The sequence below is a fragment of the Paramisgurnus dabryanus genome, chromosome 9 (genome assembly GCF_030506205.2).
Source record: "Paramisgurnus dabryanus chromosome 9, PD_genome_1.1, whole genome shotgun sequence".
In the NCBI taxonomy this organism is placed as follows: Eukaryota; Metazoa; Chordata; class Actinopteri; order Cypriniformes; family Cobitidae; genus Paramisgurnus; species Paramisgurnus dabryanus.
The window spans coordinates 6,897,439-6,921,377 of NC_133345.1; the positions used below are offsets into that span (position 1 = coordinate 6,897,439).

Below are 23,939 nucleotides of genomic sequence, written 5' to 3' on the forward strand. Positions count from 1 at the left end.
ACCGGAATAGACGCAGCCAAAGGGGGAGCCGGCGAAGGCGCTGGCTTTTGGGGTGGAGGCTAGCGGGCATTTAACTCTATACGTTACAGAGGTAGAACGTTGAGCTAGCAGATCAGAAGTTCATGTTTTCTAAACCCATGCAGAAAACACACACAAACTGTTGGGAAAAAGCAGTCATCGCTTAACCAAACAGAAACATGAAGTAAAGCTTCAGTTAATTTGCTTGCAGCTTGCAGATCCAATACGTCGATCGTAAAGGTAATGCCGGTAGATCGCACATACCTTAACTGTGTATGCTGCTCCACGCCTCCACGAGCTTCGGGAAACAGAGCGCAAAATTGTCATTATGGTCTTGGATTAACTGTGAAACATGCTTTGCCTTTCTTCTCAAATGTGTTTTCATAAATCTTACGCTGTCCGCTGCAGCTCAGTCGTCTAACTTCTGAAATTTACCAGGATGCGCATTTTTTCCTTGATGCAGGAACTGATCCACGCTCATGAGAGAGAGAGAGAGAATTTAGAATTTTCAAAAAACCTTTATTACAAATTAAAACATTTTCATAACCTCAAATCAGAAAAAACAAAGGGGAAAAAATATATATATATATATATAGTAACGGAAATAACAAAAAATAAGCCAACATAGGAGCAAAGACGAAATCATCTTCAATAACCAGACACAGAGCTCCTCCATAATACCAAATCAATTCAAAAGAAAGAAGATCATTCATTGCTTTTAAGTATCTAAAACCAATAAGGATTCTAGATTTAACTTATTTTAAAAACTGCTAATATATCATGGCTTCCAGGTCTGTCAACGTTGCTGTGGTTTTTCGACAGCTGTAATATGAAGGGTAGAGTGAAAAAAAATGTTTAAGTGTTTTGAACATCCCAATCTGTTCGTTTACTTAGTATTTTATTCATGTTTTCGAGTTAAAAAATAATTCTTAAATCAAGATACATTTACTTAATAAGCAAAGTGGCTTAGAATTTAAGTCTTGTTTACTGAAATAAATTCTAAAATGTAATAGGTTAAGGCTTAAAACAAGTAAAAATATCTGCCAGTGGGGTAAGAAAAATAAACCTAAATTGAGTTTATTATTGAATTAAGTTGAAACTAGAATTACGTTTATTTTTCTTACCCCGCTGGCAGATATTTTTTTACTTGTTTTAAATATAAACCTGTTGATTTTTATAATTTATTTCAATTATTACAAAGTATACGATCTGATTTTTTAATCGCGGTGTTTGTTTGTTTTATTCCTCGTTTCTTTTCCGTGCATTTGCTTTATTTATTTATTTTTGCTTGTTGCATTTAAATGCACGTTTGATTTGTTGCCACATTATTCTGTGTTAATGTATTTTTTAACATGTTTATAAACAAAAAGTGCGTTATTATAATTAATTATATGGCTGTGAATTCCCAGCAAACACAAAACGCTTTTATAACAATTTTCTATTACAATACATAATATCTTAAGCCACTTTGCTTACCAAGTAAATGTATCTCCATTTAAGAATTGTCAGATATTCACAAGAAAACAAGACAAAAACAGTAAGTAAGATATTCATTTACTTTTTTCTTTCAAACATGAATTTACAGACGGCTGGAAATTTTAAATAAAATAACTAGACATACCTATTCGGGTCTGCTCCCGTTTGCTGTGATGACGGGGACTTAGTCCAAAGCACATTTTGAGGAATACTTACACATTTTACTTCTTATTTCTTTGGAATTAATTATTATTTATTTTCAATTACAAAGTATGCGATCTGATTTTTTTAATCGCGGTGTTTGTTTTATTCCTCGTTTCTTTTCCATGCATTTGCTTTATTTATTTATTTTCTGCTTGTTGCATTTAAATGCACATTTGATTTGTTGCCACATTATTCTGTGTTAATGTATTTTTTAACATGTTTATCAACAAAAAGTGCGTTATTATAATTAATTATATAGCTGTGAAATATATACAAGAATTCCCAGCAAAAACAAAACGTTTTTATAACAATTTTCTATTACAATACATAATATCTTAAGCCACTTTGCTTACCAAGTAAATGTATCTCCATTTAAGAATTGTCAGATATTCACTAGAAAACAAGACAAAAACAGTAAGTAAGATATTCATTTACTTTTTTCTTTCAAACATGAATTTACAGACGGCTGGGAATTTTTAATAAAATAACTAGACATACCTATTCGGGTCTGCTCCCGTTTGCTGTGATGACGGGAGACTTAGTCCAAAGCACATTTTGAGGAATACTTACACATTTTACTTCTTATTTCTTTGAAATTAATTATTATTTATTTTCAATTACAAAGTATGAGATCTGATTTTTTTAATCGCGGTGTGTGTTTTATTCCTCGTTTCTTTAGCTCACACAACATTCTACCAAAAAACAGCAGATCATTTTCTACTAGATAACTCCATACACTATGGATTAAAAATGTCCCGACTGCGAACCTGATAAAACCCAGGTAAAAAGCAAATACAAATAAACCATTTTGATTTAGCAAAAGTTTACAAATAAATGCACTCCCTGCACACAACAAGCACGTCTAGTTACCATTCATATTTTGCGTGATTTAAGTTTCGTCGCATACATTTTGGAAGGCACACGATAAAAACAAAATAAGGCTTTTAATGTATGCAGACTTCATTCTCCGTTGAGGGCTTATCAATCATAATAAACGCTGTTAACTCTTCTCATTGAATGGTCTAAATCCAATGCTGGTAAAGAAATCAAATGTGCATTTCAACGCAACAAGCAAGCCGTAAAGCAATGGATGCAGGCAAACAAACGAGGAATAGCACATACACCACGATTAGATCATCGGGTCTCATACTTTGGAATTAATAAGAAATAATTATTCAGTCTAAAGAAATAAGAAGTAAAATGTCTAAGTATTTCTCCAAATGTGCAGACTCATTACAATAAACGGGAGCAGACACGAATAGTTATGTATGTCTCGTTATTTTATTTAAAATTGACAGCTGTCTAACATATCATATATTTTGATAATACGAAATGCTAAAAAAATAATATAACACCAATCGACAATATCTGTTATTGTTATTTTTACAAGTAAATTCATGTGTAGGAGAAAACAAAGCAGCTGTCAGTCCATACTATATTGAGTGGCCATCGTAGTGGTGCAACCTGAACGATGTTTTCCTTACTTCCGGTCAAAGGCGCCATTTTGTGAAATAGGCATATAGGTGACGCTGGAGCACGCGGCCATTGTCTCTGTTCAACAAAACAAGTGTATATATACACATACGCATATTTTTCCTCAATCAATCACCGAATACAAGGTGCAATTCGATGCCAACTGGCCCTTCTCTCTGGTTTCATGTTTGTAAGGAAAATTAAGGGGGAAATTACGATAGCATTTCAGCCAAACATTCATTCGTGCCACGCTGCTTTTCTTTGAACGAAAAAAAAAAACCTCTGCTCCCCCTACACAATTTCTTCTCCTGTTATTTTATGCTTAAAACAAGCAAATAAATCTGCCTACAGGGTAAGAAAAAATTCGTTAACTTTTCCCATAAACACTTAATTCAAGAAAAATTGTCCCACCCCACTGGCCATTTTTTATCCACAATACACATTCGATGTCTGCACGCACCATTGTCTTTGTTCAACGCAAACAATTCTGTTGCGTTTTTCTTTGAACGAAGTGCTCCGCCTAGATAATTTGACCCATATTCACATGGGTTTGTTTCTCGTTTTTTCTTTGAGAACAATCTATATAGCGCTTTCCACAATCGTTTTGGTGTTAGCTTTACGTAAAATAGAAACACAGAAAAGTACTGAGCGATGGAGAAACCACGAAGCGGAACATATTATGACCACGGATTGGCAAACAAACTGGCAACCACGCACAAAAGAAGCAAACTCTGGTTTTAAACTCACCTTATTTGTCCCCGGAAAGCGCCAGAGTCGATGCACGGAGTGGACGGAGCAAGCCTCGCTTCCATAGCCGAAGGTCAAAAATCCATTCAAACGTGTAGTCCCCGGTGTCCACTCGATTTTACCCAAAAAGCCGAGGAGCGATACCGCAATGGCATCCGGAGAAGGCGCTGGCTGTCGGGATGGAGGTTAGCGGGTCAGAGATCCGGCACTGAAGGTCTGCGTTCATTACTCACCGTGTGCATTTCACTCTATACTTGTAAAAAAACCATACAAATACATACAGAAACAGTTATCACTCATACAAAAAGAAACACGAAGGTAAAGCTTCAGTTAATTTGCTCGCTGAATGCTTTTTGCATGCACATACAAAACTGAACAAAACTGATATACTGAACAAAATAGGCCCCAAAATTGAGGAACACCAGTTGTTTAGTTAAACTGATTGAATAGCACTTTGCTTTCTATTTGTTAAATATGAATTGAGACAATAAATTACAAATTACATTTCAATGCCTGCAGCGTGTTCATGTCCACACCACAAATAAAACCGTGTGACCCTTTTTTTTGGTTTAAAGATTGAAAGTTTCGAACCTACGCAACACTCTAAAGACAAATGCTCCTAAATAGTACCAAATAAGGGTTCTTCAGCTTGTAACCATAGCAGAACCCGTTTTTTTGGTACTATATAGAACCTTTTTATACGGTTCTATAAAGAATCTTGCCTTGAAAAATGCTCACCTCAGTGGTGCTATAAAGAACGATTAATTTATCAGCTGTCAGGAGTGACATTTTTGTTATTTATCCACTTTCTAATGTATAGCACTTGATAAGGATTAACAGTTTAAAAACAGAAATGCAAGACATCAGAAAATACATTTATTTTTTACTTTCATAACATGAGAGGTGTCATACAATAACAAATATGTGCTTTAAAATCACATTCCTAAGTTAAAAATATACATAAAAATAGATATATGGATCATTACACAAATCACTACTCAAAGGAAATATGTTAAATAACTGCTTCAATATTAATTAACAATAACGTTTGGCCAAGGCAGTCCTTGTAAATAGACATATAAATAGACAAATAAAATCATGACATATATGCCATAGAGCCTGAGATAGAGAAAAATAATAAGGAATTCTGCTTTTACTACCATCTCAGAAATATTGCCAGAATTGGAGGTTTTGTCTCAAGACAGGACTTAGAGAAACTTGTTCATGCTTTCATCACCAGCAGGGCCGATTATTGCAATGGACAATGGATTAAAAAAGTACTGTTACTTGTTTAAAAACCACTTCATGGCTACAGGCCGAAATACATGACAGATATGCTAATCGAATATGAAACCGATTACTCGGAGCAATAGGATCAGGTCATTTAGAAAAAACAGGGGTTCACTCAAAACAAGGTGCATCAGCATTTAGTTATTATCAGCTTTCAGAAGAGATCAGATGTGCTTCAACAGTAGACACTTTTAAATCTAGATTAAAAACACATCAGTTTAACTTTGCATTTACTGAATGATTTAAAACAGTACGAATAAAACAGTACAAAAGAATAAAACAGTATGAACCTTACCTGTTATAAAGGGAATGAAGCTTACGGTATGGTGCTTACCTGCAGAAATAAATAAAGTACAATAAGAACACACAGAACTTCAATTTTCAAAATTATTTTAACAATAAATGATGATTATTTTACTGGTTTACCTGTTTGCGATTACCACAGAATCCCGTCACCTGGCTGCGGTCTTCATTTGGTGAACGGTTCTTCACTCATAATTGACCTATACAAGAAATAGAGAAGAATAATAAGCAATTCTGCTTTTACATGTAGATGTGTGCCCCAAGAACACAGACACACCGGCTCCAAAAAGTTTAAAAAGTACACATTTCTGTTATTTTAATGTGGCAAATGTGTCAGCTTTAAAAGAAGCATACATTACCTTTTAAAGAGGATGCGCACTGCGTGAAATACCTTTACTCCCAGCATAAGCAAGCAATTTTCAAAATGCTTTTAAAAGTAATGGTGATTATCTTACTTGTTTAACTGTTTGTGATTACCATGGAATCATGTCACCATCATTTTTAAGCTTGTAAAGCAAATAATGAAACATTGACTTAGTAGGAAAAAATATTTTGGAAGTATCGTGATAAATGATGAAGAAAATATTTTGCAAAGTGATGGTTAGCACACGGTTGATGGTACCTAATAAATTCCATCATATTTTTTTTATTCCTACTATGGAAGTCAATGGTGACTATCTGCTGTGGGTTTACCATCATTCCTCAAAATACCTTCTTTTGTGTTACTCAGAAAAAAAACTAATCCTCGTGTTGTTGTAAGCCTGTATGCATGAGTAAATGATGACAGAATTATCATCATAAATTGAAATATCCCTTTAAACTGTATTCCCCCCCCTTAAACCTAAACTTATTTTCTTACGGCAAGTCATTTAGGTAATCAAGAAAATACTTTACCCGTTGTCTTTGTGAGTTAAACAAATACAGCTACGCTTCCAGGTCTGTCGACGTTGCTGTGGTTTTTCGACAGCTGTATTATGAAGGGTAGCGAATGAATGAATACATTGCAAAAAATCATTTCTTACTTGTTATTTCGAACTGTTTTCACTGTACAAATATCTAGAAAGTCTTAAAATAAGATGCATTTTTTGATGAGCAAAATGCCCTAAGAAAATAAGCCTAGCCTTTAGGGAGAAAAAAACTCAAAATTTAAGCGAATTTGGGCTTAAAACAAGCAAATAAATCTGCCAAAGGGGTAAGAAACAAATCTAGATATAAACACTTAATTCAAGAAAAATTGTCGTAGCCCATTGGCAGATTTGTTGGCTTGTTTAATGTACATGCATGTACAATATTTCAATTTGTCTTGTATTTATTAGCATTTTGTATTGCCCAACGCTGTCTATGTTGTTTAACTGTTGTCATTTTCTTATAAAAGCCTTTATAATTTATTAGTTTGGATGATTGCCATTCCCGAGAACCTCTTATATTGGAAATAAAAGAATCATCTAAGCATTATTTTGTTGACTGTCTCTTAGACATGTAGCCGTTTGATTGTGGTTCTATTTAATGGCTAGTCTATTCTTTTGGAATGGTCAAACGTCTATTAGATTTTCACTGACAGCCCAAATTAAGCCTTGTTTTAGCCTAGACACATATTCGCTGTCTATTAGAAATTATGTAGTCGTTGAATAGCCGCTTTTTTGATGACTAATGTATTCTTGGGCCGTGGTTAGACGTCTCTTGGATTTTACGTAAAACGACAAAAGAATCTATTTTTAACACATAGGTCAGGGGAGAGCGCGAACGCAGTCCCCCACTATCAGAAATTTTGCAGTCGAGATTCCCACATTTGGGGAATTCGCAAAGGGTCAGCACAACCGGAGTGCAATGGCTGAGCCTCGCCCTGGGTGAACCACCTTCATGATCATGGTGTCTCCCCTGCCAGGTAAGTATGAGCGACACCCTTTGAGGCCAGACGGCCGCATCTTCCTGTGACCGATCACATCAACGGCGCCCCCGAAGGCCGTCCGACTAACATTTCATTACTGTGTGTGACCAGGTGGAAAGCGCACGAAGCCACGTCTGAGACCAAACATTCTTCGAGATCTACCCTATTTTTATTCCGTTTCCAGCCCGGTTGAACCGTGTAGAGTGAAATATGTGAAACAATTTAAATCAAATGGATTTAAATTGCGCATTCAAATATATGGTTTCGTTATTACAAAGTAACTTTACGTGGAATAGAAACAAAGAAATGTACAGAGCAATCAAGAAACAACGAAAGCATAGCAATTTTAGAACGTGGATAAATAAAAACACAGGGCTCAATGACTTACCCGTTGTCGTTGTGAGTTAAACAAGTACAGCTATGCTTCCAGGTCTGTCGACGTTGCTGTGGATTTTCGACAGCTGTAGTATGAAGGGTAGTGAAAAAAGTTTTCAGGTGTTTTTAACATTCCAATCGGCCTCTTTCGCTTTTGTTGCACCTTCAGCTGTGTCGAGGATGTTTAATTCGTCCTCGGATCACCACCACAAACTTGTAAAGAAAATAATTAAATACATTACAAAAACATTTTTTTATCAGCGTGTTCATTTCCACGCAAGCTTTTCGTTAAACCAATAAAGCCAACGAAAACACAGCAATTTAAAGAAACACACGTATTAGAAAAACCACCGTCATTCACGCACAAAAGAAGCAAATTCTTTTTTTGTATTTGACTTATTTGTCCCCGAGAAGGGGAGCGCACCATTCATGGAAACACTGCAATACCATGTTGATGCATGGAGTGGAAGGAGCAAGCTCCGCTTCCATTTCCGAAGGTCAAAAATCCATTTAACATATAGTCTCCGGATAGGAGACGTATCAGACATTAAACTGATAAGAACAGATACTACACTTGATCTTAGCCAAAAGGCCGAGAAGCGATACCGGAATAGACGCAGCCAAAGGGGGAGCCGGCGAAGGCGCTGGCTTTTGGGGTGGAGGCTAGCGGGCATTTAACTCTATACGTTACAGAGGTAGAACGTTGAGCTAGCAGATCAGAAGTTCATGTTTTCTAAACCCATGCAGAAAACACACACAAACTGTTGGGAAAAAGCAGTCATCGCTTAACCAAACAGAAACATGAAGTAAAGCTTCAGTTAATTTGCTTGCAGCTTGCAGATCCAATACGTCGATCGTAAAGGTAATGCCGGTAGATCGCACATACCTTAACTGTGTATGCTGCTCCACGCCTCCACGAGCTTCGGGAAACAGAGCGCAAAATTGTCATTATGGTCTTGGATTAACTGTGAAACATGCTTTGCCTTTCTTCTCAAATGTGTTTTCATAAATCTTACGCTGTCCGCTGCAGCTCAGTCGTCTAACTTCTGAAATTTACCAGGATGCGCATTTTTTCCTTGATGCAGGAACTGATCCACGCTCATGAGAGAGAGAGAGAGAATTTAGAATTTTCAAAAAACCTTTATTACAAATTAAAACATTTTCATAACCTCAAATCAGAAAAAACAAAGGGGAAAAAATATATATATATATATATAGTAACGGAAATAACAAAAAATAAGCCAACATAGGAGCAAAGACGAAATCATCTTCAATAACCAGACACAGAGCTCCTCCATAATACCAAATCAATTCAAAAGAAAGAAGATCATTCATTGCTTTTAAGTATCTAAAACCAATAAGGATTCTAGATTTAACTTATTTTAAAAACTGCTAATATATCATGGCTTCCAGGTCTGTCAACGTTGCTGTGGTTTTTCGACAGCTGTAATATGAAGGGTAGAGTGAAAAAAAATGTTTAAGTGTTTTGAACATCCCAATCTGTTCGTTTACTTAGTATTTTATTCATGTTTTCGAGTTAAAAAATAATTCTTAAATCAAGATACATTTACTTAATAAGCAAAGTGGCTTAGAATTTAAGTCTTGTTTACTGAAATAAATTCTAAAATGTAATAGGTTAAGGCTTAAAACAAGTAAAAATATCTGCCAGTGGGGTAAGAAAAATAAACCTAAATTGAGTTTATTATTGAATTAAGTTGAAACTAGAATTACGTTTATTTTTCTTACCCCGCTGGCAGATATTTTTTTACTTGTTTTAAATATAAACCTGTTGATTTTTATAATTTATTTCAATTATTACAAAGTATACGATCTGATTTTTTAATCGCGGTGTTTGTTTGTTTTATTCCTCGTTTCTTTTCCGTGCATTTGCTTTATTTATTTATTTTTGCTTGTTGCATTTAAATGCACGTTTGATTTGTTGCCACATTATTCTGTGTTAATGTATTTTTTAACATGTTTATAAACAAAAAGTGCGTTATTATAATTAATTATATGGCTGTGAATTCCCAGCAAACACAAAACGCTTTTATAACAATTTTCTATTACAATACATAATATCTTAAGCCACTTTGCTTACCAAGTAAATGTATCTCCATTTAAGAATTGTCAGATATTCACAAGAAAACAAGACAAAAACAGTAAGTAAGATATTCATTTACTTTTTTCTTTCAAACATGAATTTACAGACGGCTGGAAATTTTAAATAAAATAACTAGACTTAGTCCAAAGCACATTTTGAGGAATACTTACACATTTTACTTCTTATTTCTTTGGAATTAATTATTATTTATTTTCAATTACAAAGTATGCGATCTGATTTTTTTAATCGCGGTGTTTGTTTTATTCCTCGTTTCTTTTCCATGCATTTGCTTTATTTATTTATTTTCTGCTTGTTGCATTTAAATGCACATTTGATTTGTTGCCACATTATTCTGTGTTAATGTATTTTTTAACATGTTTATCAACAAAAAGTGCGTTATTATAATTAATTATATAGCTGTGAAATATATACAAGAATTCCCAGCAAAAACAAAACGTTTTTATAACAATTTTCTATTACAATACATAATATCTTAAGCCACTTTGCTTACCAAGTAAATGTATCTCCATTTAAGAATTGTCAGATATTCACTAGAAAACAAGACAAAAACAGTAAGTAAGATATTCATTTACTTTTTTCTTTCAAACATGAATTTACAGACGGCTGGGAATTTTTAATAAAATAACTAGACATACCTATTCGGGTCTGCTCCCGTTTGCTGTGATGACGGGAGACTTAGTCCAAAGCACATTTTGAGGAATACTTACACATTTTACTTCTTATTTCTTTGAAATTAATTATTATTTATTTTCAATTACAAAGTATGAGATCTGATTTTTTTAATCGCGGTGTGTGTTTTATTCCTCGTTTCTTTAGCTCACACAACATTCTACCAAAAAACAGCAGATCATTTTCTACTAGATAACTCCATACACTATGGATTAAAAATGTCCCGACTGCGAACCTGATAAAACCCAGGTAAAAAGCAAATACAAATAAACCATTTTGATTTAGCAAAAGTTTACAAATAAATGCACTCCCTGCACACAACAAGCACGTCTAGTTACCATTCATATTTTGCGTGATTTAAGTTTCGTCGCATACATTTTGGAAGGCACACGATAAAAACAAAATAAGGCTTTTAATGTATGCAGACTTCATTCTCCGTTGAGGGCTTATCAATCATAATAAACGCTGTTAACTCTTCTCATTGAATGGTCTAAATCCAATGCTGGTAAAGAAATCAAATGTGCATTTCAACGCAACAAGCAAGCCGTAAAGCAATGGATGCAGGCAAACAAACGAGGAATAGCACATACACCACGATTAGATCATCGGGTCTCATACTTTGGAATTAATAAGAAATAATTATTCAGTCTAAAGAAATAAGAAGTAAAATGTCTAAGTATTTCTCCAAATGTGCAGACTCATTACAATAAACGGGAGCAGACACGAATAGTTATGTATGTCTCGTTATTTTATTTAAAATTGACAGCTGTCTAACATATGATATATTTTGATAATACGAAATGCTAAAAAAATAATATAACACCAATCGACAATATCTGTTATTGTTATTTTTACAAGTAAATTCATGTGTAGGAGAAAACAAAGCAGCTGTCAGTCCATACTATATTGAGTGGCCATCGTAGTGGTGCAACCTGAACGATGTTTTCCTTACTTCCGGTCAAAGGCGCCATTTTGTGAAATAGGCATATAGGTGACGCTGGAGCACGCGGCCATTGTCTCTGTTCAACAAAACAAGTGTATATATACGCATATTTTTCCTCAATCAATCACCGAATACAAGGTGCAATTCGATGCCAACTGGCCCTTCTCTCTGGTTTCATGTTTGTAAGGAAAATTAAGGGGGAAATTACGATAGCATTTCAGCCAAACATTCATTCGTGCCACGCTGCTTTTCTTTGAACGAAAAAAAAAACCCTCTGCTCCCCCTACACAATTTCTTCTCCTGTTATTTTATGCTTAAAACAAGCAAATAAATCTGCCTACAGGGTAAGAAAAAATTCGTTAACTTTTCCCATAAACACTTAATTCAAGAAAAATTGTCCCACCCCACTGGCCATTTTTTATCCACAATACACATTCGATGTCTGCACGCACCATTGTCTTTGTTCAACGCAAACAATTCTGTTGCGTTTTTCTTTGAACGAAGTGCTCCGCCTAGATAATTTGACCCATATTCACATGGGTTTGTTTCTCGTTTTTTCTTTGAGAACAATCTATATAGCGCTTTCCACAATCGTTTTGGTGTTAGCTTTACGTAAAATAGAAACACAGAAAAGTACTGAGCGATGGAGAAACCACGAAGCGGAACATATTATGACCACGGATTGGCAAACAAACTGGCAACCACGCACAAAAGAAGCAAACTCTGGTTTTAAACTCACCTTATTTGTCCCCGGAAAGCGCCAGAGTCGATGCACAGAGTGGACGGAGCAAGCCTCGCTTCCATAGCCGAAGGTCAAAAATCCATTCAAACGTGTAGTCCCCGGTGTCCACTCGATTTTACCCAAAAAGCCGAGGAGCGATACCGCAATGGCATCCGGAGAAGGCGCTGGCTGTCGGGATGGAGGTTAGCGGGTCAGAGATCCGGCACTGAAGGTCTGCGTTCATTACTCACCGTGTGCATTTCACTCTATACTTGTAAAAAAACCATACAAATACATACAGAAACAGTTATCACTCATACAAAAAGAAACACGAAGGTAAAGCTTCAGTTAATTTGCTCGCTGAATGCTTTTTGCATGCACATACAAAACTGAACAAAACTGATATACTGAACAAAATAGGCCCCAAAATTGAGGAACACCAGTTGTTTAGTTAAACTGATTGAATAGCACTTTGCTTTCTATTTGTTAAATATGAAATGAGACAATAAATTACAAATTACATTTCAATGCCTGCAGCGTGTTCATGTCCACACCACAAATAAAACCGTGTGACCCTTTTTTTTGGTTTAAAGATTGAAAGTTTCGAACCTACGCAACACTCTAAAGACAAATGCTCCTAAATAGTACCAAATAAGGGTTCTTCAGCTTGTAACCATAGCAGAACCCGTTTTTTTTGGTACTATATAGAACCTTTTTATACGGTTCTATAAAGAATCTTGCCTTGAAAAATGCTCACCTCAGTGGTGCTATAAAGAACGATTAATTTATCAGCTGTCAGGAGTGACATTTTTGTTATTTATCCACTTTCTAATGTATAGCACTTGATAAGGATTAACAGTTTAAAAACAGAAATGCAAGACATCAGAAAATACATTTATTTTTTACTTTCATAACATGAGAGGTGTCATACAATAACAAATATGTGCTTTAAAATCACATTCCTAAGTTAAAAATATACATAAAAATAGATATATGGATCATTACACAAATCACTACTCAAAGGAAATATGTTAAATAACTGCTTCAATATTAATTAACAATAACGTTTGGCCAAGGCAGTCCTTGTAAATAGACATATAAATAGACAAATAAAATCATGACATATATGCCATAGAGCCTGAGATAGAGAAAAATAATAAGGAATTCTGCTTTTACTACCATCTCAGAAATATTGCCAGAATTGGAGGTTTTGTCTCAAGACAGGACTTAGAGAAACTTGTTCATGCTTTCATCACCAGCAGGGCCGATTATTGCAATGGACAATGGATTAAAAAAGTACTGTTACTTGTTTAAAAATCACTTCATGGCTACAGGCCGAAATACATGACAGATATGCTAATCGAATATGAAACCGATTACTCGGAGCAATAGGATCAGGTCATTTAGAAAAAACAGGGGTTCACTCAAAACAAGGTGCATCAGCATTTAGTTATTATCAGCTTTCAGAAGAGATCAGATGTGCTTCAACAGTAGACACTTTTAAATCTAGATTAAAAACACATCAGTTTAACTTTGCATTTACTGAATGATTTAAAACAGTACGAATAAAACAGTACAAAAGAATAAAACAGTATGAACCTTACCTGTTATAAAGGGAATGAAGCTTACGGTATGGTGCTTACCTGCAGAAATAAATAAAGTACAATAAGAACACACAGAACTTCAATTTTCAAAATTATTTTAACAATAAATTATGATTATTTTACTGGTTTACCTGTTTGCGATTACCACAGAATCCCGTCACCTGGCTGCGGTCTTCATTTGGTGAACGGTTCTTCACTCATAATTGACCTATACAAGAAATAGAGAAGAATAATAAGCAATTCTGCTTTTACATGTAGATGTGTGCCCCAAGAACACAGACACACCGGCTCCAAAAAGTTTAAAAAGTACACATTTCTGTTATTTTAATGTGGCAAATGTGTCAGCTTTAAAAGAAGCATACATTACCTTTTAAAGAGGATGCGCACTGCGTGAAATACCTTTACTCCCAGCATAAGCAAGCAATTTTCAAAATGCTTTTAAAAGTAATGGTGATTATCTTACTTGTTTAACTGTTTGTGATTACCATGGAATCATGTCACCATCATTTTTAAGCTTGTAAAGCAAATAATGAAACATTGACTTAGTAGGAAAAAATATTTTGGAAGTAGCGTGATAAATGATGAAGAAAATATTTTGCAAAGTGATGGTTAGCACACGGTTGATGGTACCTAATAAATTCCATCATATTTTTTTTATTCCTACTATGGAAGTCAATGGTGACTATCTGCTGTGGGTTTACCATCATTCCTCAAAATACCTTCTTTTGTGTTACTCAGAAAAAAAACTAATCCTCGTGTTGTTGTAAGCCTGTATGCATGAGTAAATGATGACAGAATTATCATCATAAATTGAAATATCCCTTTAAACTGTATTTCCCCCCCTTAAACCTAAACTTATTTTCTTACGGCAAGTCATTTAGGTAATCAAGAAAATACTTTACCCGTTGTCTTTGTGAGTTAAACAAATACAGCTACGCTTCCAGGTCTGTCGACGTTGCTGTGGTTTTTCGACAGCTGTATTATGAAGGGTAGCGAATGAATGAATACATTGCAAAAAATCATTTCTTACTTGTTATTTCGAACTGTTTTCACTGTACAAATATCTAGAAAGTCTTAAAATAAGATGCATTTTTTGATGAGCAAAATGCCCTAAGAAAATAAGCCTAGCCTTTAGGGAGAAAAAAACTCAAAATTTAAGCGAATTTGGGCTTAAAACAAGCAAATAAATCTGCCAAAGGGGTAAGAAACAAATCTAGATATAAACACTTAATTCAAGAAAAATTGTCGTAGCCCATTGGCAGATTTGTTGGCTTGTTTAATGTACATGCATGTACAATATTTCAATTTGTCTTGTATTTATTAGCATTTTGTATTGCCCAACGCTGTCTATGTTGTTTAACTGTTGTCATTTTCTTATAAAAGCCTTTATAATTTATTAGTTTGGATGATTGCCATTCCCGAGAACCTCTTATATTGGAAATAAAAGAATCATCTAAGCATTATTTTGTTGACTGTCTCTTAGACATGTAGCCGTTTGATTGTGGTTCTATTTAATGGCTAGTCTATTCTTTTGGAATGGTCAAACGTCTATTAGATTTTCACTGACAGCCCAAATTAAGCCTTGTTTTAGCCTAGACACATATTCGCTGTCTATTAGAAATTATGTAGTCGTTGAATAGCCGCTTTTTTGATGACTAATGTATTCTTGGGCCGTGGTTAGACGTCTCTTGGATTTTACGTAAAACGACAAAAGAATCTATTTTTAACACATAGGTCAGGGGAGAGCGCGAACGCAGTCCCCCACTATCAGAAATTTTGCAGTCGAGATTCCCACATTTGGGGAATTCGCAAAGGGTCAGCACAACCGGAGTGCAATGGCTGAGCCTCGCCCTGGGTGAACCACCTTCATGATCATGGTGTCTCCCCTGCCAGGTAAGTATGAGCGACACCCTTTGAGGCCAGACGGCCGCATCTTCCTGTGACCGATCACATCAACGGCGCCCCCGAAGGGCGTCCGACTAACATTTCATTACTGTGTGTGACCAGGTGGAAAGCGCACGAAGCCACGTCTGAGACCAAACATTCTTCGAGATCTACCCTATTTTTATTCCGTTTCCAGCCCGGTTGAACCGTGTAGAGTGAAATATGTGAAACAATTTAAATCAAATGGATTTAAATTGCGCATTCAAATATATGGTTTCGTTATTACAAAGTAACTTTACGTGGAATAGAAACAAAGAAATGTACAGAGCAATCAAGAAACAACGAAAGCATAGCAATTTTAGAACGTGGATAAATAAAAACACAGGGCTCAATGACTTACCCGTTGTCGTTGTGAGTTAAACAAGTACAGCTATGCTTCCAGGTCTGTCGACGTTGCTGTGGATTTTCGACAGCTGTAGTATGAAGGGTAGTGAAAAAAGTTTTCAGGTGTTTTTAACATTCCAATCGGCCTCTTTCGCTTTTGTTGCACCTTCAGCTGTGTCGAGGATGTTTAATTCGTCCTCGGATCACCACCACAAACTTGTAAAGAAAATAATTAAATACATTACAAAAACATTTCTTTATCAGCGTGTTCATTTCCACGCAAGCTTTTCGTTAAACCAATAAAGCCAACGAAAACACAGCAATTTAAAGAAACACACGTATTAGAAAAAACACCGTCATTCACGCACAAAAGAAGCAAATTCTTTTTTTGTATTTGACTTATTTGTCCCCGAGAAGGGGAGCGCACCATTCATGGAAACACTGCAATACCATGTTGATGCATGGAGTGGAAGGAGCAAGCTCCGCTTCCATTTCCGAAGGTCAAAAATCCATTTAACATATAGTCTCCGGATAGGAGACGTATCAGACATTAAACTGATAAGAACAGATACTACACTTGATCTTAGCCAAAAGGCCGAGAAGCGATACCGGAATAGACGCAGCCAAAGGGGGAGCCGGCGAAGGCGCTGGCTTTTGGGGTGGAGGCTAGCGGGCATTTAACTCTATACGTTACAGAGGTAGAACGTTGAGCTAGCAGATCAGAAGTTCATGTTTTCTAAACCCATGCAGAAAACACACACAAACTGTTGGGAAAAAGCAGTCATCGCTTAACCAAACAGAAACATGAAGTAAAGCTTCAGTTAATTTGCTTGCAGCTTGCAGATCCAATACGTCGATCGTAAAGGTAATGCCGGTAGATCGCACATACCTTAACTGTGTATGCTGCTCCACGCCTCCACGAGCTTCGGGAAACAGAGCGCAAAATTGTCATTATGGTCTTGGATTAACTGTGAAACATGCTTTGCCTTTCTTCTCAAATGTGTTTTCATAAATCTTACGCTGTCCGCTGCAGCTCAGTCGTCTAACTTCTGAAATTTACCAGGATGCGCATTTTTTCCTTGATGCAGGAACTGATCCACGCTCATGAGAGAGAGAGAGAGAATTTAGAATTTTCAAAAAACCTTTATTACAAATTAAAACATTTTCATAACCTCAAATCAGAAAAAACAAAGGGGAAAAATATATATATATATATATATATAGTAACGGAAATAACAAAAAATAAGCCAACATAGGAGCAAAGACGAAATCATCTTCAATAACCAGACACAGAGCTCCTCCATAATACCAAATCAATTCAAAAGAAAGAAGATCATTCATTGCTTTTAAGTATCTAAAACCAATAAGGATTCTAGATTTAACTTATTTTAAAAACTGCTAATATATCATGGCTTCCAGGTCTGTCAACGTTGCTGTGGTTTTTCGACAGCTGTAATATGAAGGGTAGAGTGAAAAAAAATGTTTAAGTGTTTTGAACATCCCAATCTGTTCGTTTACTTAGTATTTTATTCATGTTTTCGAGTTAAAAAATAATTCTTAAATCAAGATACATTTACTTAATAAGCAAAGTGGCTTAGAATTTAAGTCTTGTTTACTAAAATAAATTCTAAAATGTAATAGGTTAAGGCTTAAAACAAGTAAAAATATCTGCCAGTGGGGTAAGAAAAATAAACCTAAATTGAGTTTATTATTGAATTAAGTTGAAACTAGAATTACGTTTATTTTTCTTACCCCGCTGGCAGATATTTTTTACTTGTTTTAAATATAAACCTGTTGATTTTTATAATTTATTTCAATTATTACAAAGTATACGATCTGATTTTTTAATCGCGGTGTTTGTTTTATTCCTCGTTTCTTTTCCGTGCATTTGCTTTATTTATTTATTTTTGCTTGTTGCATTTAAATGCACGTTTGATTTGTTGCCACATTATTCTGTGTTAATGTATTTTTTAACATGTTTATAAACAAAAAGTGCGTTATTATAATTAATTATATGGCTGTGAATTCCCAGCAAACACAAAACGCTTTTATAACAATTTTCTATTACAATACATAATATCTTAAGCCACTTTGCTCACCAAGTAAATGTATCTCCATTTAAGAATTGTCAGATATTCACAAGAAAACAAGACAAAAACAGTAAGTAAGATATTCATTTACTTTTTTCTTTCAAACATGAATTTACAGACGGCTGGAAATTTTAAATAAAATAACTAGACATACCTATTCGGGTCTGCTCCCGTTTGCTGTGATGACGGGGACCTAGTCCAAAGCACATTTTGAGGAATACTTACACATTTTACTTCTTATTTCTTTGGAATTAATTATTATTTATTTTCAATTACAAAGTATGCGATCTGATTTTTTTAATCGCGGTGTTTGTTTTATTCCTCGTTTCTTTTCCATGCATTTGCTTTATTTATTTATTTTCTGCTTGTTGCATTTAAATGCACATTTGATTTGTTGCCACATTATTCTGTGTTAATGTATTTTTTAACATGTTTATCAACAAAAAGTGCGTTATTATAATTAATTATATAGCTGTGAAATATATACAAGAATTCCCAGCAAAAACAAAACGTTTTTATAACAATTTTCTATTACAATACATAATATCTTAAGCCACTTTGCTTACCAAGTAAATGTATCTCCATTTAAGAATTGTCAGATATTCACTAGAAAACAAGACAAAAACAGTAAGTAAGATATTCATTTACTTTTTTCTTTCAAACATGAATTTACAGACGGCTGGGAATTTTTAATAAAATAACTAGACATACCTATTCGGGTCTGCTCCCGTTTGCTGTGATGACGGGAGACTTAGTCCAAAGCACATTTTGAGGAATACTTACACATTTTACTTCTTATTTCTTTGAAATTAATTATTATTTATTTTCAATTACAAAGTATGAGATCTGATTTTTTTAATCGCGGTGTGTGTTTTATTCCTCGTTTCTTTAGCTCACACAACATTCTACCAAAAAACAGCAGATCATTTTCTACTAGATAACTCCATACACTATGGATTAAAAATGTCCCGACTGCGAACCTGATAAAACCCAGGTAAAAAGCAAATACAAATAAACCATTTTGATTTAGCAAAAGTTTACAAATAAATGCACTCCCTGCACACAACAAGCACGTCTAGTTACCATTCATATTTTGCGTGATTTAAGTTTCGTCGCATACATTTTGGAAGGCACACGATAAAAACAAAATAAGGCTTTTAATGTATGCAGACTTCATTCTCCGTTGAGGGCTTATCAATCATAATAAACGCTGTTAACTCTTCTCATTGAATGGTCTAAATCCAATGCTGGTAAAGAAATCAAATGTGCATTTCAACGCAACAAGCAAGCCGTAAAGCAATGGATGCAGGCAAACAAACGAGGAATAGCACATACACCACGATTAGATCATCGGGTCTCATACTTTGGAATTAATAAGAAATAATTATTCAGTCTAAAGAAATAAGAAGTAAAATGTCTAAGTATTTCTCCAAATGTGCAGACTCATTACAATAAACGGGAGCAGACACGAATAGTTATGTATGTCTCGTTATTTTATTTAAAATTGACAGCTGTCTAACATATGATATATTTTGATAATACGAAATGCTAAAAAAATAATATAACACCAATCGACAATATCTGTTATTGTTATTTTTACAAGTAAATTCATGTGTAGGAGAAAACAAAGCAGCTGTCAGTCCATACTATATTGAGTGGCCATCGTAGTGGTGCAACCTGAACGATGTTTTCCTTACTTCCGGTCAAAGGCGCCATTTTGTGAAATAGGCATATAGGTGACGCTGGAGCACGCGGCCATTGTCTCTGTTCAACAAAACAAGTGTATATATACGCATATTTTTCCTCAATCAATCACCGAATACAAGGTGCAATTCGATGCCAACTGGCCCTTCTCTCTGGTTTCATGTTTGTAAGGAAAATTAAGGGGGAAATTACGATAGCATTTCAGCCAAACATTCATTCGTGCCACGCTGCTTTTCTTTGAACGAAAAAAAAAACCCTCTGCTCCCCCTACACAATTTCTTCTCCTGTTATTTTATGCTTAAAACAAGCAAATAAATCTGCCTACAGGGTAAGAAAAAATTCGTTAACTTTTCCCATAAACACTTAATTCAAGAAAAATTGTCCCACCCCACTGGCCATTTTTTATCCACAATACACATTCGATGTCTGCACGCACCATTGTCTTTGTTCAACGCAAACAATTCTGTTGCGTTTTTCTTTGAACGAAGTGCTCCGCCTAGATAATTTGACCCATATTCACATGGGTTTGTTTCTCGTTTTTTCTTTGAGAACAATCTATATAGCGCTTTCCACAATCGTTTTGGTGTTAGCTTTACGTAAAATAGAAACACAGAAAAGTACTGAGCGATGGAGAAACCACGAAGCGGAACATATTATGACCACGGATTGGCAAACAAACTGGCAACCACGCACAAAAGAAGCAAACTCTGGTTTTAAACTCACCTTATTTGTCCCCGGAAAGCGCCAGAGTCGATGCACGGAGTGGACGGAGCAAGCCTCGCTTCCATAGCCGAAGGTCAAAAATCCATTCAAACGTGTAGTCCCCGGTGTCCACTCGATTTTACCCAAAAAGCCGAGGAGCGATACCGCAATGGCATCCGGAGAAGGCGCTGGCTGTCGGGATGGAGGTTAGCGGGTCAGAGATCCGGCACTGAAGGTCTGCGTTCATTACTCACCGTGTGCATTTCACTCTATACTTGTAAAAAAACCATACAAATACATACAGAAACAGTTATCACTCATACAAAAAGAAACACGAAGGTAAAGCTTCAGTTAATTTGCTCGCTGAATGCTTTTTGCATGCACATACAAAACTGAACAAAACTGATATACTGAACAAAATAGGCCCCAAAATTGAGGAACACCAGTTGTTTAGTTAAACTGATTGAATAGCACTTTGCTTTCTATTTGTTAAATATGAAATGAGACAATAAATTACAAATTACATTTCAATGCCTGCAGCGTGTTCATGTCCACACCACAAATAAAACCGTGTGACCCTTTTTTTTGGTTTAAAGATTGAAAGTTTCGAACCTACGCAACACTCTAAAGACAAATGCTCCTAAATAGTACCAAATAAGGGTTCTTCAGCTTGTAACCATAGCAGAACCCGTTTTTTTGGTACTATATAGAACCTTTTTATACGGTTCTATAAAGAATCTTGCCTTGAAAAATGCTCACCTCAGTGGTGCTATAAAGAACGATTAATTTATCAGCTGTCAGGAGTGACATTTTTGTTATTTATCCACTTTCTAATGTATAGCACTTGATAAGGATTAACAGTTTAAAAACAGAAATGCAAGACATCAGAAAATACATTTATTTTTTACTTTCATAACATGAGAGGTGTCATACAATAACAAATATGTGCTTTAAAATCACATTCCTAAGTTAAAAATATACATAAAAATAGATATATGGATCATTACACAAATCACTACTCAAAGGAAATATGTTAAATAACTGCTTCAATATTAATTAACAATAACGTTTGGCCAAGGCAGTCCTTGTAAATAGACATATAAATAGACAAATAAAATCATGACATATATGCCATAGAGCCTGAGATAGAGAAAAATAATAAGGAATTCTGCTTTTACTACCATCTCAGAAATATTGCCAGAATTGGAGGTTTTGTCTCAAGACAGGACTTAGAGAAACTTGTTCATGCTTTCATCACCAGCAGGGCCGATTATTGCAATGGACAATGGATTAAAAAAGTACTGTTACTTGTTTAAAAATCACTTCATGGCTACAGGCCGAAATACATGACAGATATGCTAATCGAATATGAAACCGATTACTCGGAGCAATAGGATCAGGTCATTTAGAAAAAACAGGGGTTCACTCAAAACAAGGTGCATCAGCATTTAGTTATTATCAGCTTTCAGAAGAGATCAGATGTGCTTCAACAGTAGACACTTTTAAATCTAGATTAAAAACACATCAGTTTAACTTTGCATTTACTGAATGATTTAAAACAGTACGAATAAAACAGTACAAAAGAATAAAACAGTATGAACCTTACCTGTTATAAAGGGAATGAAGCTTACGGTATGGTGCTTACCTGCAGAAATAAATAAAGTACAATAAGAACACACAGAACTTCAATTTTCAAAATTATTTTAACAATAAATTATGATTATTTTACTGGTTTACCTGTTTGCGATTACCACAGAATCCCGTCACCTGGCTGCGGTCTTCATTTGGTGAACGGTTCTTCACTCATAATTGACCTATACAAGAAATAGAGAAGAATAATAAGCAATTCTGCTTTTACATGTAGATGTGTGCCCCAAGAACACAGACACACCGGCTCCAAAAAGTTTAAAAAGTACACATTTCTGTTATTTTAATGTGGCAAATGTGTCAGCTTTAAAAGAAGCATACATTACCTTTTAAAGAGGATGCGCACTGCGTGAAATACCTTTACTCCCAGCATAAGCAAGCAATTTTCAAAATGCTTTTAAAAGTAATGGTGATTATCTTACTTGTTTAACTGTTTGTGATTACCATGGAATCATGTCACCATCATTTTTAAGCTTGTAAAGCAAATAATGAAACATTGACTTAGTAGGAAAAAATATTTTGGAAGTAGCGTGATAAATGATGAAGAAAATATTTTGCAAAGTGATGGTTAGCACACGGTTGATGGTACCTAATAAATTCCATCATATTTTTTTTATTCCTACTATGGAAGTCAATGGTGACTATCTGCTGTGGGTTTACCATCATTCCTCAAAATACCTTCTTTTGTGTTACTCAGAAAAAAAACTAATCCTCGTGTTGTTGTAAGCCTGTATGCATGAGTAAATGATGACAGAATTATCATCATAAATTGAAATATCCCTTTAAACTGTATTTCCCCCCCTTAAACCTAAACTTATTTTCTTACGGCAAGTCATTTAGGTAATCAAGAAAATACTTTACCCGTTGTCTTTGTGAGTTAAACAAATACAGCTACGCTTCCAGGTCTGTCGACGTTGCTGTGGTTTTTCGACAGCTGTATTATGAAGGGTAGCGAATGAATGAATACATTGCAAAAAATCATTTCTTACTTGTTATTTCGAACTGTTTTCACTGTACAAATATCTAGAAAGTCTTAAAATAAGATGCATTTTTTGATGAGCAAAATGCCCTAAGAAAATAAGCCTAGCCTTTAGGGAGAAAAAAACTCAAAATTTAAGCGAATTTGGGCTTAAAACAAGCAAATAAATCTGCCAAAGGGGTAAGAAACAAATCTAGATATAAACACTTAATTCAAGAAAAATTGTCGTAGCCCATTGGCAGATTTGTTGGCTTGTTTAATGTACATGCATGTACAATATTTCAATTTGTCTTGTATTTATTAGCATTTTGTATTGCCCAACGCTGTCTATGTTGTTTAACTGTTGTCATTTTCTTATAAAAGCCTTTATAATTTATTAGTTTGGATGATTGCCATTCCCGAGAACCTCTTATATTGGAAATAAAAGAATCATCTAAGCATTATTTTGTTGACTGTCTCTTAGACATGTAGCCGTTTGATTGTGGTTCTATTTAATGGCTAGTCTATTCTTTTGGAATGGTCAAACGTCTATTAGATTTTCACTGACAGCCCAAATTAAGCCTTGTTTTAGCCTAGACACATATTCGCTGTCTATTAGAAATTATGTAGTCGTTGAATAGCCGCTTTTTTGATGACTAATGTATTCTTGGGCCGTGGTTAGACGTCTCTTGGATTTTACGTAAAACGACAAAAGAATCTATTTTTAACACATAGGT

The 23,939-nt window shown here is 35.1% G+C and overlaps 4 non-coding genes across 4 annotated transcripts; all 4 read right to left on the minus strand.

Annotated features, from left to right (window-relative positions):
- Positions 1 to 7,239: 7,239 nt before the first annotated feature.
- On the minus strand, positions 7,240 to 7,404 carry LOC141282573 (U1 spliceosomal RNA). The gene has a single exon (XR_012337370.1). It is a non-coding gene; the product is annotated as a U1 spliceosomal RNA (small nuclear RNA).
- A 783-nt stretch (positions 7,405 to 8,187) lies between these two features.
- On the minus strand, positions 8,188 to 8,378 carry LOC141282616 (U2 spliceosomal RNA). Its single transcript, XR_012337415.1, has one exon. It is a non-coding gene; the product is annotated as a U2 spliceosomal RNA (small nuclear RNA).
- Positions 8,379 to 15,569: 7,191 nt separating this feature from the next.
- LOC141282574 (U1 spliceosomal RNA) lies at positions 15,570 to 15,734 on the minus strand. Its single transcript, XR_012337371.1, has one exon. It is a non-coding gene; the product is annotated as a U1 spliceosomal RNA (small nuclear RNA).
- Positions 15,735 to 16,517: 783 nt separating this feature from the next.
- Positions 16,518 to 16,708, minus strand: LOC141282617 (U2 spliceosomal RNA). The gene has a single exon (XR_012337416.1). It is a non-coding gene; the product is annotated as a U2 spliceosomal RNA (small nuclear RNA).
- Between the last annotated feature and the right edge of the window lie 7,231 nt (positions 16,709 to 23,939).